Source organism: Haematobia irritans, chromosome 1 (genome assembly GCF_050003625.1).
Source record: "Haematobia irritans isolate KBUSLIRL chromosome 1, ASM5000362v1, whole genome shotgun sequence".
Classification (NCBI taxonomy): Eukaryota; Metazoa; Arthropoda; class Insecta; order Diptera; family Muscidae; genus Haematobia; species Haematobia irritans.
The window spans coordinates 269,469,814-269,487,513 of NC_134397.1; the positions used below are offsets into that span (position 1 = coordinate 269,469,814).

Here is a 17,700-nt window from a genome sequence, read left to right on the forward strand (position 1 = left end):
ATCGGCAAATGTGTTATCGATCCCATAAACATGCAGCAGTATCGATTATGCCTTCGGACTTAACTTCCCAACAAAAAAAGCGTCGCCAAAAAAGTAATGAAAATGTTCTTTTTGGATCCGGAAGTGGTGCAAAATTGACGCAGAAGCGATGAATTTAACATGGGCTTGTCATAGGACGGAAGTCCTCCATTTTAACAGCCGTTGCACTGAATTTGCATCACTTCTTTAGGTGTGATCCGAATTCAATGTTTTGGACGTAAATTAAAAAATTCTGTGATATTTTGTCAAATAAATAATTTTTATAATTTTTTATAATTTTTAATGGATTCTAACGCTTGTCGGAAACGTTTGACCTCAAATATTTTCAAAAATTCACAGTTTTTCAGATTGGATTTAGCATTTTTTTTCGACAAAATTTAAATGATTTGTACCATTTTATGAATTCTTACTCTGTTTTTACCTATTTGAAACCAACAAAAGTTAAAATTACCCATTAAAAGTATGAAAAAAACAAGTTAAAAAAATAATTAAAATAACTTCCTGGGTTGTTAAAATAAAGAACATCATTGGGAGTGCATCTTCTGGAAGTGCTTTTAAAGTTGTGCCGTTGGAAGAACTTCCAAATTTTTATGCTGGGTTATAATGAGCACAATATATGGAATATGTTCGACACTAGCACTGTCGTCCGGAACAACTGATAGTCTGTAAAGCGCATTAGTATACAGAATACAATCCTATTATTCTCATCGCTTTAGTTCATTCTCTGCATATGAATGCTCTCCTGATGACCTCAATATTACTCAGCATAATAAAAGCTAAATACAACAAGTATATACGGTCGTAAGTTCGGCCAGGCCGAAGCTTATGTACCTCCACCATGGATTGCGTAAACTTCTACTAAAGACTGTCATCCGCAATTGAATTACTTGGGTTGCGGTAACACTTGCCGATGGCAAAACATCCTAACACCATCTTCTAAATTGTAAGTTAGTCCATAAGTGGTATATATTAAATTAAAAAAATGGTATATATAGAATTAAAAAAAAAAACGTATATAATTCAGTTTGACAAAATTTTCTATAGAAATGAATTTTGGCAAAATTTTCTATAGAAATAAAATTTTTACAAAATGTTCTATAGAAATAACATTTTGACAAAATTTTCTATAGAAATAACATTTTGACAAAATTTTCTATAGAAATAAAACATTGACAAAATTTTCTATAGAAATAACATTTTGACAAAATTTTCTATAGAAATAAAACATTGACAAAATTTTCTATAGAAATAAAATATTGACAAAATTTTCTATAAAAATAAAATTTTGACAAAATTTTCTATAGAAATAAAATTTTGACACAATTTTCTATAGAAATACAATTTTGACAAAAATTTTTATAGAAATAAAATATTGACAAAATTTTCTATAAAAATAAAATTTTGACAAAATTTTCTATAGAAATAAAATTTTGACACAAATTTCTATAGAAATAAAATTTTGACAAAATTTTCTATAGAAATAAAATATTGAAAAAATTTTCTATAAAAAAAAATTTTGACAAAATTTTCTATAGAAATAAAATTTTGACACAATTTTCTATAGAAATCAAATTTTGACAAAAAATTTTATAGAAATAAAATTTTGACAAAATTTTCTATAGAAATAAAATTTTGGTAGATTATTTTTGTATCGAGTGGCAACCATGAATATGAACCGATATGGACCAATTTTTGTGTGATTGGGGACCATATGGACCAATTTTGGCATGGTTTTTAGCCATATACTAACACCACGTTACAATTTCAACCGGATCGGATGAAGTTTCCTCCAAGAAGTTTCAGAGGTCAAATCTGGTGAATATGTTATATGGGGGCTATAATAATATTGGACCGATGTGGACGAAATTTTGCATGGTTTTTAGAGACCATATACTAACATCGCGTACCAAATTTCAACTGAGTCAGATGAATTTTGCTCCTCCAAGGGGTTCCGGAGTTCAATCTGTGGATCGATTTATATGTCGGCTCTATATAATTATGGACCGAAATCGTCCAATTTTTGCATGGTTGTTAGACACCATATACTAACACCACGTACCAAATTTCAATCGGATCGGATGAATTTTGATCCGTCAAGAGGCTCCGGAGTTCAAATCTGGGGATCGGTTTATATGCGGGCTATATATAATTATGGACCCATGTGAACCAATTTTTGCATGGTTGTTAGAGACCATATACCAACATCATGTATCAAATTTCAGCAGGATCGGATGAATTTTTTGCTTTTCTTAGAGGCTCCGCAAGCCAAATCGATGGATGGGTTTATATGGGGGATATATGTAATTATGAACCGATGTGAACCAATTTTTGCGTGGTAGTGGGAGACCGTATACCAACACTATGTACCAAATTTCAGGCAGATCGGATGAAATATGCTTCTCTTAGAGGCTCTGCAAGGCAAATCTGGGGATCGGTTTATATGGGGGCTATATATAATTATGGACCGATGTCGACCACGTTTTGCAAGGTTGTTAGAGACCATATACCAACACCATGTACCAAATTTCGGCCGGATCGGATGAAATTTGCTTCTCTTAGAGGCTCCGCAAACCAAATCTGGGGATCGGTTTATATTGAGGCTATATATAAGAAATGACCGATGTCGACCACTTTTTACACGGTTGTTACAGACCATATACCAACACCATGTACCGAGTCGGATGAAATTTTCTTCTCTTTGAGGGCCCGCAAACCCTCAAAGAGAGGGCTATATATAATTATGTGAACCAATTTTTCGTGGTTGTTAGAGACCTTATACCAACACTATGTACCAAATTTCAAGCAGATCGAATGAAATATGCTTCTCTTAGAGGCTCCGCAAGGCAAATCGGGGGGTCCGTTTATATGGGGGCTATACGTAAAAGTGATCCGATATGGCCCATTTGCAATACCTGCAATAACAAATACTTGAGCCAAGTTTCAAGTCGTTAGCATGTTTCGTTCGGAAGCTAGCAAGATTTCAACAGACGGACGGACGGACATGCTTAGATCGACTCAGAATTTCACCACGACCCAGAATATATATACTTTATGTGGTCTGAGAGCAATATATCGAAGTGTTACAAACGGAATGACAAAGTTAATATGTAAAATCTTCATAGGTAAAATCTTTAAATTTATCTTCGGCAAGTGTACTGGTTGAACTGCTCTGCTTGGGAGAATATCTCTCATCAAACCCCTTGATGACCAGACAAGAAAAAAAAATGGCACATACAAAATGTCATCAAAGGCATATTAAAGAAAAATGCATCTCACGTTGTTGTTGTTCATGTTCTCAAATCCAACGACAACAACGTAAACAAGGAGAATATATCATAACTGTATTTATAACCGTATACATATAACATTATACAAACTCCATACGAACAAATTAATTATTGATTATGTTAATATTTATATATCATTAATTCTATGTTTATTACAACAACAACAACAACAACAACAGCAGTATAAGTGAAACAAACAGGTGAACATGAATATGGATAAATACATAATACAGACGATATTGAATATTTGATTGGTTTTCAATATTTGTCCCCTATGGCCACGGGGGAAATTGATCAAAATCAATAGGGGACATTATGTCCGGATAGTAAATGAATATGAATATGACATATTTATGCCATTACATCATATTATAAATAAATTAAATAGAGCATTTAATTAAAAAGAGTTAAACGACCTCATAGAGAGAATACCCAAGTGTGTGTGTGTGTGTTGGTAAATGTATGAGTGCATAGTGATAAATATCATACGGTTTGATTATTGTCACAAAGGCATGAACATGTATACAACTGTTATTTTATTTTTCATGTACGTTAAACATGAACACTTTATGATATTAATATTTTTAGAAGATGAGTGAATTTAATTGTCCTGATATGGCTATAAAGGTATACAGACAACCACATACATTCAAATATTAGTTTACAAATATCATTTTCACTTCATAAAACCTTTCTAAAATCACAAAAAATAAGTCATTACTAATATTTCATGAATATATATTGGAAATGTTACGCTTTGAGTTTCATTTTGAAATTTAATTGATGTAAGCTAGTGTCGTCATATTTGCAATACTGTTTACCTTAATTAAGTTACTTTAGTATACAAACCTTTAACATATAAATAAATAAATTACTCTAATGTCCATTAGATATTTAACTATAGTTATCATTTGCATACTAATGGTGAAGTTGAAAGAATATGTTTGTTAAATTATGACTTCATTATCTAGACATTTTATCTAATATATTTAAATAAAATATACCCAAATGTAATTAGTATATGGAAATTTAATATTCCAATAAATATTGACATAATCTATCAAAATGATGGTATTACTACATGTAATGCAATAACAAAATATAGATAATTTAAATAGATTGTTAGGAATGACAGATTTTTATATATTTATAGCTTTCCTGAATTAATATTTAATTCCAATAATTAAAAATATATATATATATATATTTTTTTGAGTTGAAATTCAATGCATTTAGAAGGACACAACAGACGTTTTGTTGGCAGTCACAGACTTTAAAGCAGCAAAATGTTTAGGTTTAACACATTAAATCGTTATAGTAATACTGACAGCATTACCATCCGATTTCCAACGGATCGGGGTGGTGGAGAAGGTTAGGTTAGGTGGCAGCCCGATGTATCAGGGTGAACTTCTCTCTTATCACTGAGTGCTGTCCGATTCCATGTTAAGCTCAATGACAATGGGCCTCCTTTTTATAGCCGAGTCCGAACGGCGTTCCACATTGCAGTGAAACCACTTAGAGAAGCTTTGTAACCCTCAGAAATGTCACCAGCATTACTGAGGTAGGATAATCCACCGCTGAAAAACTTTTGGTGTTCGGTCGAAGCAGGAATCGAACCCACGACCTTGTGTATGCAAGGCGGGCATGCACCACCGTGGCTCCCGGTGGTGGAGAAGGTACTGAAGAAAATTATTATGGCTGGACAGGCAGACCTATTTGTCTGCTTAAGAAGCAATAATTCAATAAAGGACAATACCGAGTAAATGGAAAATTTTGTTTACGTTTGCATCAATAAAAAAAACAATCACACAACACTGAATTTTTAACACTTCGTGTACGCCATCTTGTATAGGCATCGTGTCTATTAATATCCCAGCAAAAAAAGAGCTTCAAAAATAATAGTTTGGATCCCCAATTTGTGATCCGGAAGTAGTGCAGACTTGGATCATCTCCAAAGCATTTTTACATCCTATGACAAGGATGGAAGTAACATACTCCATTTTTCGATACTTTGCATTATTTTAGAAGTTGTGCTTTGGATGAAGAAAACTAAAAAAAATATTTTTTTTCCAATTTTACTTTTTATTTTTATCAGTAAGTTTTATTACACTTTTAAAAAAAAACTTCTTCCCTTCCACCGGGGGATGAACCTGGGTCTGTTGGTACCATAACAGAACGCCTCAGCCACAAATACCATGGAACTCGATGCATCAAAACGGCATGACATTCTAAAAAATTTCTTAGGTGTTCTTTATTATTAGGAATGAAAAAAATAAAGAATACTGGTTCAAATCTCACTAGCAGAAATATTTTTCTTAAAAAAATATTTTTTTTATGTTACATGTACATCGCTTTTATTTTATTTTTTGGCGGCATAAATTTTTTTTATAAATATATTTTTTCCATAAAAGAATCAACAAAAAATTAAAATTTATCGTAATTTACAAAACCAAAAAAACTGCCATAGAAGTGAACAAGTGAAACGGCACAGGTTCAAACCCCAGCGGGAATGATTTTTATACCCTCTACCATAGGATGGGGGTATATTAACTTTGTCATTCCGTTTGTAACATATCGAAATATTGCTCTAAGACCCCATAAAGTATATATATATTCTGGGTCGTGGTGAAATTCTGAGTCGACCTAAGCATGTCCGTCCGTCCGTCCGTCTGTTGAAATCACGCTAACTTCCGAACGAAACAAGCTATCGACTTGAAACTTGGCACAAGTAGTTGGTATTGCAAATGGGCCATATCGGTCCACTTTTACGTATAGCCCCCATATAAAGGGACCCTCAGATTTGGCTTGTGGAGCCTCTAACAGAAGCATATTTCATCCGATCCGATTCACATCGGTCCATAATTATATACAGCCCCCATATAAACCGATCCCCAGATTTGGCTTGCGGAGCCTCAAAGAGAAGCAAATTTCATCCGATCCGGATGAAATTTGCTACATGGTGTTGGTATATGGTCTCTAACAACCATGCAAAAATTGGTTCACATCGGTCCATAATTATATATAGCCCACATATAAACCGATCCCCAGATTTGGCTTGCGGAGCCTCAAAGAGAAGCAAATTTCATCCGATCCGGCTAAAATTTGGTACATGGTGTTGGTAAATGGCCTCTACCAATTGTGCAAAAATTGGTCCACATCGGTCCATAATTATATATAGCCCCCATATACACCGATCCCCAGATTTGGCTGGCGGAGCCTCAAAGAGAAGCAAATTTCATCCGATCCAGCTGAAATTTGGTACATGGTGTTGGTAAATGGTCTCTAACAACCGTGCAAAAATTGGTCCACATCGGTCCATAATTATATATAGCCCCCATATAAACCGATCCCCAGATTTGGCTTGTGGAGCCACTAACAGAAGCATTTTTCATCCTATCCGGCTGAAATTTGGTACATGGTGTTGGTAAATGGCCTCTAACAACTGTGCAAAAATTGGTCCACATCGGTCCATAATTATATATAGCCCCCATATAAACCGATCCCCAGATTTGGCTTGCGGAGCCTCAAAGAGAAGCAAATTTCATCCGATCCGGCTAAAATTTGGTACATGGTGTTGGTAAATGGCCTCTAACAACTGTGCAAAAATTGGTCCACATCGGTCCATAATTATATATAGCCCCCATATACACCGATCCCCAGATTTGGCTGGCGGAGCCTCAAAGAGAAGCAAATTTCATCCGATCCAGCTGAAATTTGGTACATGGTGTTGGTAAATGGTCTCTAACAACCGTGCAAAAATTGGTCCATATCGGTCTATAGTTATATATAGCCGATCTCCAATCACACAAAAATTGGTCCATATCGGTTCATAATCATGATTGCCAAAAATAATTTACTAAAATTTTATTTCTACAGAAAATTTTGTCAAAATTTTATTTCTACAGAAAATTTTGTCAACATTTTATTTCTATAGAAAATTTTGTTAAAATTTTATTCGCTTCATAATCAAATTTTCATCATTGTCAAAATTTTATTTCTATAGAAAAGTTTGTTAAAATTTCATTTCTGTAGAAAATTTTGTCAAAATTTTCTTTCTATAGAAAATTTTGTGAAAATGTTATTTCTATAGAAAAGTTTGTTAAAATTTCATTTCTATAGAAAATTTTGTCAAAATTTTATGTCTATAGAAAATTTTGTCAAACTGAATTATATAAAGGGTGATTCTTTTGAGGTTAGGATTTTCATGCATTAGTATTTGACAGATCACGTGGGATTTCAGACATGGTGTCAAAGAGAAAGATGCTCAGTATGCTTTGACATTTCATCATGAATAGACTTACGATCTGCCACAACGTCGAATTTTCAGTGAATGGGCCCTAGAAAAGTTGGCAGAAAATCCGCTTTTTTATCGACAAATTTTGTTCAGCGATGAGGCTCATTTCTGGTTGAATGGCTACGTAAATAAGCAAAATTGCCGCATTTGGAGTGAAGAGCAACCAGAAGCCGTTCAAGAACTGCCCATGCATCCCGAAAAATGCACTGTTTGGTGTGGTTTGTACGCTGGTGGAATCATTGGACCGTATTTTTTCAAAGATGCTGTTGGACGCAACGTTACGGTGAATGGCGATCGCTATCGTTCGATGCTAACAAACTTTTTGTTGCCAAAAATGGAAGAACTGAACTTGGTTGACATGTGGTTTCAACAAGATGGCGCTACATGCCACACAGCTCGCGATTCTATGGAAAACTTCGGAAAACTTGAGGGAAAACTTCGGAGAACAATTCATCTCAAGAAATGGACCGGTAAGTTGGCCACCAAGATCATGCGATTTGACGCCTTTAGACTATTTTTTGTGGGGCTACGTCAAGTCTAAAGTCTACAGAAATAAGCCAGCAACTATTCCAGCTTTGGAAGACAACATTTCCGAAGAAATTCGGGCTATTCCGGCCGAAATGCTCGAAAAAGTTGCCCAAAATTGGACTTTCCGAATGGACCACCTAAGACGCAGCCGCGGTCAACATTTAAATGAAATTATCTTCAAAAAGTAAATGTCATGGACCAATCTAACGTTTCAAATAAAGAACCGATGAGATTTTGCAAATTTTATGCGTTTTTTTTTTTTAAAAAGTTATCAAGCTCTTAACAAATCACCCTTTACATATGTCATCGATCTTTTTTGATTTAATATAACCACGTATGGACTTACATACAATTTAGAAGACGGTTTTAGGAGGTTTTAAGATACCTTACCATCGGCAAGCGTTACCGCAACTTAAGTAATTCGATTGTGGATGGCAGTGTTTAGAAGAAGTTTCTACGCAATCCATGGTGGAGGGTACATAAGCTTCGGCCTGGCCGAACTTACGGCCGTATATACTTGTTTTTGCTAGGATGTTGCTATTTTTTCTAAAATGGGATTCGATATTACCTTTATTAGAGTAGTGGTTATTCTTATCCAAAAAAAAACAAAAATTGTCAAGAAAAAAAATTAATTTAGAAAATATGACTCCTGAAGGATTCCAAAAAATATTTAATAAGAAAAACAAACAAAAAACCAGTTTAAAAATGGTCGAACCCTGACCTCAAAATATGATTTCGATTACTGGTATTAATAAGAGGAATAACTTTTAGTATACACAGAAAAGTTATTATTTTTAAATTCCTAGTAATACTGCAAGATTTTATTTTTTTTTTTACCGGTAATGCTGGAAGAATCACTATTGGTTACCCAATTTTTGCTGGGACAATGTATCTCAAAACACACAGATAATATTTCAGTACCCTTTAGTGGGTTTTTGATGATTCTTAAATTAAAAAAAAATAAATAAATAAAAATTATTCATTATCTCTTTACTTTCCGAATCATAATGGTACATTAAATATTTGTTTTAACCTTTGTACACTTATGTTTTGTATAAAATTTCACAAAAATGGGAAATAATGCTATTATTTCCTCTTTTTTTTTGCAACAATATTTTATTCCCTTTGCTAAGATTTGCCCCATTTTTCCATTCCACTAGAAAATGTTTTGACAAAATTATATAGCAAATAAAAAATAAAATCACAATGAAACCCATTTGAATACAAAGAACGTGCATCAAATATTAAAATTCAGCAACGAAAAACGTGCATAGATTATCTCCAGGTATTGTGACATACAAAGAGAGGGGGATTCACAATGCATGAGTAAAAAATCTATGGTATTTAGTAAAGGTAAGAGAAAGAGCAAAGGAGAGTATTACGAATGTGTTGTGAGTGTATAGGGTTATTATGTTTACAGCGTTAGCACATATGGTTACTATTGCATGTTACAATTTTTTTTTTTGCTATGACAACACAGAGAGAGTATGTATTTATAGATTGAAATACATATATGTATGTATGTATGAATGTGAATTTATATGTATCTCACTAGAGCAAAACTCGTGCAATATTTATGCTGCAATAGTCAAGAGCTTTGAGGCGCATACTAAGCGTTCATGTTTTGCTATGAAATTTCTCAACCTCCACCACCACCACCACTAAGCATAAGCCATTCAATTCACAATATCAAATATGAAAACAACGAAAATTCATAAAATATCGGTGAAATAAAGGAGCAAATATTACTTTTAAGAGAGATTGCTATATATTTCTGTGATAAAATTGTTTATTTTTTTAATATTTTGCGAAATACGAAACCCAAATTCACTACCGTAGTGCCATGCATAGAACATACACAGAAAAAAAGTGTCTTGTAAATTTAAGGACCCTTTTAACTTCCACATGGTTCAACAAATTTACTGTAATATAGTTCATTTTTCGTAACCACAACGAAAATTAACTTAGCTAAAGGAAAACTTATAAAAATTCAGTAAATGTTTTTTAGTTCATTAACTACGAAATGGAAAGGATTTTTCCTTAAATAAATTTGCAACACAGTAGTTAATGCATCGTTGATTCTATTATAAAACAAGTAAGTAAGGTCTAATGTCGGGCGGAGCCGACTATATTATACCCTTCACCACTATGTAGACAAACATTTGTGTTACCATCTCAACTACTTAAAATTTGCTGGGAGCTATATAAAAGTTTGCATTTCCAGATACAAATACTTTTAATGGAAACAATTTTTTGTACTTCTACAAAAACTCTAGAATTAAAATTTAAATCGGCTAACGCCCTGCGATGAAACACACTGTTAGTAAAAAATACGGGAAATATGAAGCGAGAGAAATTTTAATGCAATTGTACAAAAGAGATTTATGATTTTTCAGGCAATACATATGTATTCGAGATATAGGACAATTTGAGTAATATTTACAATTTTTGCTACTCAGCAGTGGCAATTTTACAAGGATATTGGTTAGATCTCGCCAAGATATGTGGTCAAGTGTGGGTTGTGATATATTATTTGGTCTAGTCAGGCGACTTGGAGCCTTATTTAAAACTCATCCGTTCTGTGGAAATTTTGGCATTGCAGTGTGTAGGATATGGCTAAGGTATGGGGAAATCATCACAGAATTTTGTGTAAAGTGTGAGAATTTTGGCCATATTTGTATTCTCTGAGGAAACTATCCAGTCAATTGGAGGAAAATCCCAATGAAAATGGGTCTAAATTATGAAACAGTCCACCATATTTTCCCAACTCTGGTGTACGTATATATGGGAGCTATATACAATACGAACCAATTTTGACTAAATTTGACATGCATAGTTAGAATAATAATTATGCTATCTATGCGAAATATCACGTAAATGGGAGTATAACTTTGGCCCCCTTGGTCATATGAGTGCAAATCGGACGGGATATATATGTGGGAGCCATATCTAAATCTGAACCAATTTCAACCAAATTTGCCAAAATTACCTATACTACTAAACGTACTCCTTGTGCGAAATTTGAAGCAAATCACGGCAAAACCCTGGATTTTGAGGCCATATAAGTTCAAATCGAATGAAATATATATATGGGAGCTATATCTAAATCTGAATCGATTTTGACCATATTTGGCACATACAATAGTATCGTTAAAAGTACCGCTTGTGCAAAATTTGAAGTAAGCCAGGGCAAAACTCTGGCTTTTGAGACCATATAAGTTCAAATCGGGCGAAAGATATATATGTGAGCTATATCCAAATCTGAACCGATTTTAACAAAATTTGACACACTTAACGATACTATTAAACGTACTGCTTGTGTAAAATTTGAACCAAATCACGGCAAAACTCAGGCTTTTGAGACCATATAAGTTCAAATCGGACGAAAGATATATATGGAAGCTATATCTAAATCTGAACCGATTTCAATTAAATTTTCCAAGCATTGGTAGAATGTCAATTCTACTCTTTATGCAAAATTTCACGTAAATCGGTAGTAACATTTGGCCTCTGTGGTCATATGAGTCTAAATCGGACGAATGATATATATGGGAGCTATACCTAAATCTGAACCGATTTAGCTGAAGCAAGTTTTTCGAGACTCATAAAATATTCGGATGTACTGAATTTGAAGAACATCGGTTGATAAACACGCCAATTATGACCAGATCGGGGATAAATATATATGGCAGCTATATCTAAATCTGAACCGATTTTTTCTAAAATTAATAGCGATTGTCTTTGTCCCAAAAAACGACCCTATGCCAAATTTGAGGACGATCGGACTTAAACTGCGACCTGTACTTTGCGCACAAAAATACATGAACAGACAGACAGACGGACATCGCTAAATCGACTTAGAATTTAATTCTAAGCCGATCCGTATACTAAAAGGTTGGTCTATGATTACTCCTTCTTGGCGTTACATACAAATGCACAAACTTATTATACCCTGTACCACAGTAGTGGTGAAGGGTAAAAAAAAATATGGGAAACATTTAAATCTGAAGCAATTTTAAGGAAACTTCGCAAAAGCTTATTTATGATTTATCGCTCGATATATATGTATTAGAAGTTTAGGAAAATTAGAGTCATTTTTACAACTTTTCGATTAAGCAGAGGCGATTTTACAAGGAAAATGTTGGTATTTTGACCATTTTTGTCGAAATCGTAAAAACTTATATATAGGAGCTATATCTAAATCTGAACCGATTTCAACCAAATTTGGCACGCATAGCTACAATGCTAAATCTACTCCCTGTGCAAAATTTCAACCAAATTGGGCCAAAACTCCGGCTATTAGAACCAATTAGTCCATATCGGGCGAAAGATATATATGGGAGCTATATCTAAATCTGAACCGATTTCAATCAAATTTCGCACACTTAACTGCACTACTAATTTTACTCCTAGTGCAAAATTTCAAACAAATTTGGCCAAAACTCTGGCTTCTACGACCATATTAGTCCATATCGGGCGAAAGATATATATGGGAGCTATATCTAAATCTGAATCGATTTCAATTAAATTTGGCACGCATAGCTACAATGTTAAATCTACGCCCTGTGCAAAATTTCAACCAAATTGGGCCAAAACTCTGGCTTTTAGGACCATATTAGTCCATATCGGGTGAAAGATATATATGGGAGCTATATCTAAATCTGAACCGATTTCAATCAAATTTCGCACACTTGACTACACTACTAATTGTAGTCCTAGTACAAAATTTCAACCAAATTCGGCCAAAAATCTGGCCTCTGGAGCCATATAAGTCCATATCGGGCGAAAGATATATATGGGAGCTATATCTAAATCTGAACCGATTTCTTCCAAAATCAATAGGATTCTATTCTGACCCAAATTAGGAACATGTGCCAAATTTGAAGGCGATTGGACTTAAATTGCGACCTAGACTTTGATCACAAAAATGTGTTCACAGACAGACGGACATGGTTATATCGACTCAGGGAGTCACCCTGAGCATTATTGCCAAAGACACCATGTGTCTATCTCGTCTCCTTCTGGGTGTTACAAACATATGCACTAACTTATAATACCCTGTTCCACAGTGTGGCGCAAGGTATAAAAATAGCGTCAAAGGAAAAATGTTGCATCTCTAAAATTGCGTTCCCTCAGAAAAGTTCAAAACGCTTCTTTCAGTGTAAAAACCTTGTGATTTCAAGGGAACATCCTTATGCTACTTGTACAGCATTTGAGATCTGATGTAAATAAAAAATTATATCACCTCTCTCAGCAGTAATTGTTCAACGAGAAATTTTTATTTAATATTTCTAAACAATACAGCTTTTCAAGTTTCCATCGTGAAAATATTGCCACAATTAACGCTAATGTTTGGTAAACTCTTACAACCTTTTTCTGCACACTTGTTTTGGTTTCCCATACCAACTATAATGTACCATATCACACTTGAATGTTTCACAACAATCGCTATGGAATTTACACTATAAAGACAAACATTGTTTTTTTTTCCAAAATTGCTTTTTAAAGTTTTGGTAAAATTAAATCCTCCTATTATCTACCTACCGGTTGACCATGGCAGTCTTTGCCACCCCCTAGAACCAACGAAACAAGTTGAAAGACTAAAACACAAAGTAATGTTAACTTCATTTTGAAACTGTTAAAGATTCTCATTTCAAGAAACTCATCTCACATATAAAGCCTTTTTTTTGGGCATGTAATTTCAAGGTATCTGACATTTGTTACGCATGGAGTTAATGACCATAAAATACTTGTATACAGCTCTTTAGTTTACCTGCATAGAATAAGAAAATTAATGTGCTAATTTATTGCTTTGTAGACCAAAATTTGTGTTAACACATCTCAACTCCTTCATGAAGGTTTTTATTCCCATATACAAATATTTATATCTTAACCGATTTGGTGACAATTTTTTTACTTCTACAAAATCTCTAGAACTAAAACTTAAATCGGCTTATGCCCTGGGATGAAGCACAATGTTACTAAAAAACAAGTAAGGAAAGTCTAAAGTCGGGCGGGGCCGACTATATTAAACGCTGCACCTCCTTGTGGATCTACATATTCGATACCATTTAAAATCCTTCAAATTTGTTGGGTGTTATATATAAAGGTTTATGTTCCCATATATATACATTTAAATCTGAACCGACAATATATTCAAGGCTTCTTAGTGGACAATATATTTAAGCCTTCTTAAAAAATCTATTTAATTAAAATTTAAGTCGGTTAAGGCCCTGGGGTGGAACTCAATTAATAATAAATATGGGAAACATTTAAATCTGAACCAATTTCGAGGCAACTTCGCAAAAGTGGATTTACGATTTATCGATCGATACACGGATGAAAAAGACTGTTTTTCATATGTTTGGCTATAAACATTATATGTTTAGAACACAAATTTTTAAACACAATATTTTTGAGTGCAAGCATATAATGTTCATAAACTAGCATAACATGTTTGGGACATATATGTTAATATGTTAGAACATATTATGTTTGGGACATAAAATGTTTGTAAATATTATATGCTTGGATGCAAACATATATTAATTTAGAAATAGCCTATAAACATATATGTGTTTAGTAGCTTGGAGCGCTATTTAACAGGGAGCGATATTGAATTAAGTTGGTGGTTGTTGCTTGTTATTACAAAATTAACATTTTTTTATTTTTCCTTGGGCAATTGATCAGCTACTTCTTTGATCCTTACAAACTGTGTGGTCCGCTGTTCGAATCCCCGCCCGGCAAAAGGTAAAATTAAAATAAAAAAATCAGGCAATTGAATAATTTCTTCTACAATGTTTGTATTACAGAAAAAGGTGATAAGAACTAAAAAATCTCGTGGAAGTGAGAAAGATGTGGGGGAATATACAATTGGGCAGAAACAAAATTTTGAGCATTCAGGTCGAAAACCTATGTTGTTAGCACCTATATTACCTGTTTATTTTCATAATTCATTATGATTGTAAATATATAAATAAATAAATAAAATTTTGAGCACAATATTGTTTGGGAGAATTTTTTTAAGCATATAATATTGTTGGGTGCAAAATGCTTCCAAACATATTATATGTTCACATAATAACATATTGTTTTTTTGGAAGACAACATTATTGAATTTGGATGCAAAAATACAAAATGTTTGGAAATTGACTACCCAAACATATATTGTTTAGACCAATATGCTTTCAAACATATTATATATTGGAAGAGATCAAAAATATAAATGTTTGGGCAATAGCCAAAAATGTATATGCTTGAAGCAAAATATGTTTGGGAGTATATGTTACAGAAGCGATTTTTTGTGAACGTGTACTCAGTCCAATTTTGGCATATTCTTTGCAATATTTCCGCCGGTCTCTCCCGAATAAATGATTCAATGTGGTCTTCTAATGTTTCAATTGAAGCGGCCTTCTTTGTATAGATATGAGCTTTACCATAGCCACACTAAAGGCGTTAAATCAAACGATCTAGGCGGTCAATAGACCGGTCACGAACGTGAAATAAAATGTTCAACAAACTTATCGAATTTGTTTTTCTTTGAGTCTTCAACGCAATAAAATCAGATTTTTGTTTTCAAAAATTACGTATTTTTCATAAAAAACACTATCCAACGGTTTTTTGGTAACCCAAAGAGATCACATGGCTTTGTTAGGATGACACGTAAGTCTTCAACTAGCCCATAGAAGATGCAAAGGGATGATTTTGTCTTATGTGGGGACCATACTATAACGGGCTATATATATTATTGGATTAATTTATAGGACTGTTGTCACTATCGTAAGTACTAATATTTCTATTGCACACGATCGAATGGCTTTATAGATATTTGCATGTTTTATTAAAAACGTCTTTACATGGAAATTTTAGTTTTGGAAGTTTTTCACACTTTTTTTAAAATGAAATCCGAAATATGACATCAATGGCATCAGATGACTACGTATTACACACCCCTGTTAAAATCCACTGCTTCTGATCCATTTTCCTTTTCATATAGAACATTGTGTCCAAATTTCATTTATATAAAACATTTTGTTTAAAATTCATTTCAATTTCACTTTTAGTAGATTTCGAGCCTAATATGTAGAAAACTTTGTTAACAGTTGATTTCTATAGGAAATTTTTGGCATTTTTTTGTTTCCTATAGGAATAAAATTTCGTACAGAAATTTTTCTTATAGCCCAAACATATTAGGCACGAAATTTACTTAAAGTGAATTTGAAATGAATTTTAAACTAATTGTCCCCTGTTAAAATCCAATGCTTCTGAGCCATTTTCCTTTTCATATAGGACATTGTGTCCAAATTTCATTTATATAGAATATTTTGTTTAAAATTCATTTCAAATCCACTTTTAGTAGATTTCGAGCCTAATTTGTAGAAAACTTTGTCAAAAGTTCAGTTCTATAGGAAATTTTTGGCAATTTTTTTGTTTCCTATAGGAATAAAATTTCCTACAGAAATTTTTCTTATAGCCCAAACACATTAGGCACGAAATTTACTTAAAGTGAATTTGAAATTAATTTTAAACTAATTGTCCGATATAAATGAAATTTGGACAAAATTTCTTTTCCATAGAAAATTTTGTCAGAATTCAATTCCTGTTGGAAATTTTGTCAAAATTTCATTTTCATAGGAAATCAAATTAGCAAATTTTATCAAAATTTAGTCAATTTATTGAGGAGTTTTCATTTAAATTCAAAATTCTTGGGGACGAATGCGCTCCAATTTGGGAACAAGAGCCAAGAAAATACTAGCAACTCTGATCAAATAGAAGACGTTTCTCTAGTTGTAAAGATTTTATAATCAATTTAAAAAACTTGATCAATAGATTTTAACTTAAGATTTCACTAATATTGTTCAATTGTATCAGATTTTATATCAAATTTTCTTGCAAGAACAGAGGTATTTAATTAAATTATACTTCATCAGATTCATTTGCTTAATTCAATTGCCTTTTCATTATTATTTAAAAAAGCAAAGCAATAAAAAAATTAAATTAGCACATTCATTTTCTAATTTTATGCAGGTAAGAAGTATTTCATGAACATTAAATCCATGCGTAACAAATTTGAAATACTTTGAAAGTACAGGCCCCACAAAAAAGGTTTATATACGAAAAGAGTTTGTTTATCAGAATCTTTCAACAGTTTCAAAATGAAGTTAGTACTACTTTGTGCTTTAGTTTTTCAAATTGTTTCATTGGTTCTCGGTGGTGGCGAAGACTGCACCGGACTACCGGTAGGTTGATAATTTGAAAATCTAATTTTAGCAAAATTTGAAATACCTATTTTTTGAAAAACTAATGTTTGCCTTTATAGTGTAAGTCCCATAGCGATTGTTGTGGAAAATTCAAATGTGATTTGGTATATTATGATTGGTATGATCCACCAAGAAAAGTTTGCAGAAAAAGGTTGTACGAATTTGCCAAACGTACGTAATCATGCTAATTATGGCAATGTCTTCATGATGGAAATTCGAAAAGCTGTATATTAAAACAAAAAAATAATAATAATAAATAAATAAAACTTTCTTTAGATAATTTGATTTTATT

The 17,700-nt window shown here is 33.0% G+C and overlaps 1 protein-coding gene and 2 long non-coding RNA genes across 5 annotated transcripts in view; 1 reads left to right on the forward strand and 2 right to left on the reverse strand.

Moving 5' to 3' along the window:
- Kul (Kuzbanian-like) overlaps positions 1-17,700 on the reverse strand; it is a 793,173-nt gene that overhangs the window by 355,232 nt on the left and 420,241 nt on the right. The gene's annotated exons all lie outside the window — the stretch shown is intronic.
- Positions 13,406-13,810, reverse strand: LOC142219743 (uncharacterized). Its single transcript, XR_012717736.1, has 2 exons — positions 13,693-13,810; positions 13,406-13,610 (listed from the first exon to the last, which is right to left on the reverse strand). It is a non-coding gene; the product is annotated as an uncharacterized LOC142219743 (long non-coding RNA).
- On the forward strand, positions 17,246-17,688 carry LOC142219744 (uncharacterized). The gene is made up of 2 exons (XR_012717737.1): positions 17,246-17,387; positions 17,468-17,688. It is a non-coding gene; the product is annotated as an uncharacterized LOC142219744 (long non-coding RNA).